The sequence below is a fragment of the Phalaenopsis equestris genome, unplaced genomic scaffold (genome assembly GCF_001263595.1).
Source record: "Phalaenopsis equestris unplaced genomic scaffold, ASM126359v1 Scaffold000749, whole genome shotgun sequence".
Classification (NCBI taxonomy): Eukaryota; Viridiplantae; Streptophyta; class Magnoliopsida; order Asparagales; family Orchidaceae; genus Phalaenopsis; species Phalaenopsis equestris.
The window spans coordinates 34,814-37,508 of NW_018165189.1; positions in this window are offsets into that span (position 1 = coordinate 34,814).

The window sequence follows — 2,695 nt, forward strand, 5'->3', positions numbered from 1 at the left end:
AGTTAAGTATTGTGGACTTCTTTACATTGTAACTTTCTTTATACACAATTCTATTGGATTGTTTTGTTTTAAAGATGTGTTGTGAAAATTTCTTTATGCTTTGTGAGTAATTTCTTTTTTACCTTTCCTTTTGTGTGAATAAGTAGGTAGTGTAGAATGGTGAAATATTTTTAAAATTATTTTTTACTCTTTAAAGTGACAATTTCCTTCTATTCTTCATTTACTTATCATTCTGGCCAAATAGTTTGACAAAATTTATTGTGAACCCATAAATACTCAGGAGAGTTATGACATGAATAACTATGAAGAATCATGTTGAACTACAAAATATGAAGCAAAAGTGACCTATAGGAAGAAGCAACAGAAAGGGAAATACTCTTTGATAGGTTAAAATTAGGGCTTAAGGAATTAAAACTAGTTGAACCAAACTTTTTTATGTACACAGGAGAGGGTAAAGAAGATAATTGCCCCTACTTATCACTTACAATAATTTCAATTTATTGCATTCACTATCTAAACCTCTTATAACTTTGTAAAGGGGAGGACCCTTATCACTTAATTTCCTCCGCATTTTGACATAATTAGTATAATTAATAATTAGATTAAACCATTAGTATAAATTTAAAACTATTAATAATTTAGTATGCTAGAACTTTTCTTAGGATCCTAACAACTCTTTCCTTGTAGGATTTACAATCAGGACTCAAATTTTGATTTTACTTGAAACCACCACGTATATTTGTGTGGTACATATGGTTTCAAGAACACCTGACCTGGAAGCAAATTTGGTAGTAAAAAAAAGATGCAAATTAAGATTTTAGGGCCATTTTTTAGGAATAATTGTGTAGTGCCACATTTTTGCACAAATTAAGTTCAAGAATTCACATCATACACACAGAACTATGAGCAAGCACAACCCGACCGTATCAAGTTTCTATTGTCATTGTTGGGAAAAGCGATGGTGTAGTTAACTTAAGAGAATTTTAGTTGAATCTATTAGGACTTAGACTTGGAAAAGTTTATTTTTTAAAAATATATTTTTTATTGTATTTGTTTGATTGTATGAAAATAAAAGAAAAAGAAAAAAAATATTTTTGAGTTTGTTTAATGTGTTTGAGTAAAACTAATTAGTGGGATCTTTAGTTAGTGGATGCAAGGTGTAGGACCTTTGAGACATGTACCTTACGATTTTGAACTTGAGAAAACCATTACAAAAATTAGAAAACATAAAAGACTTCAAGAACTTCTAGGTGAAATGACAAGCATTCAATAATAAAATTTTGATTATCAAATACGAAATAATGAACATCATAACATGTTGAAACCATTAAGTGACTACATTAATCCTACAATAGATGAAATTCACTTAAGTATTCAAAACCCTATTGTTGAAGCTAACAATTTGATAATAATGCAAAATAACTAAATTGGGGGAACTCTGTCCGAGGTTCTAAATTTACACTAAGCAAGTTTTATGGAACTTTGCTCTACATTTGGTTATAATGGCATGTCAAATGATGTTGTTAGGCATAAGTTTTTTTCCCTTTTCTCTGAGGTATAAAACTAAAATACAGTTAAACTCATTAACACCAGGATCTATTAGAACTTGGAGTGACTTAGCCTAAAAATTTCTAGCTGAGTATTTCCCAACCTAAAACACTGCTAAACATAGGAATGATATTACTTCATTTTTCCTGTTAGAAGGTGAGTTGATTTTTTAGTCATAGAAATAATTTAAGGAACTTCTTAAGAAGTGCCCACATCATGCTCTACTCGATTAGCCAATAACTTAGACTTCTTGTTATAGTTTGGTAGGATCCCTTGGATCTATCATTGATGATGTCGTGGTGGTTCACTCATGTCAAAGCCAGTTGATGAGGCTTATGGTATGGTTGAAGAGATGGCCACTAACAACTTCTAATGGCCTTGTAAAAAATTAAACCACAAAAGGTAGCTAGTACACATTATACTGATGTGCAATATATTTTAGCTTCTGAGGTAGCAACTATTTTTAGTAAAATAGATCAATTTGGAGTGAATCCACCTCAAATGCCACTAGTAATTGAGCAAATTCTTTTGGAAAAATGATTAATTATAGCACTTCATCATTTGAAACCTTAAATGCAACTAACAATTGATCAACTAACTTCAATAACCCAAGTTGTAAGATCCATCCTAATTTCAAATAGAATAATAATTCTGGTGGGGGAAACCAATTATGAAAAAATAATCAAGTAATTCCTTTAGGAAATTGGAATAACCAGGGTAGTACTAATTATAAACCTTCTTATCCATAATTTAAGGAAAGAAGTTGTCTTGGAAGGAGGTTGTGTTCCAGATGGGGAATAAACTACAAAATCAATGTGCAGCAATAAAAAATATAGAGAACCAATTGGGATAAATTGCTAACTCACTAAGTAATCGGCCCCAAGAAAATTTTCAAACAAGATTGAGATTAACCGTAAGAAGAATAGTGAGCATGTTAAAGCTGTCTAATTAAGGAGTAGAAGAGTGTTGGAGGATGTAGTTTGGAAAGAAATTGAAATGAAAATGAGATCGGAGAACCTGAAAAAGCCCATAGAAAATGTTTCAAAGTACTTAGAAAAACCAGCCTCGCCAACTAAGATTAACTTAGAAAAACCTGTCTCTCCAACTAACATTAACTTAGAAAATTCATTAACTCCATTTTTTCAAA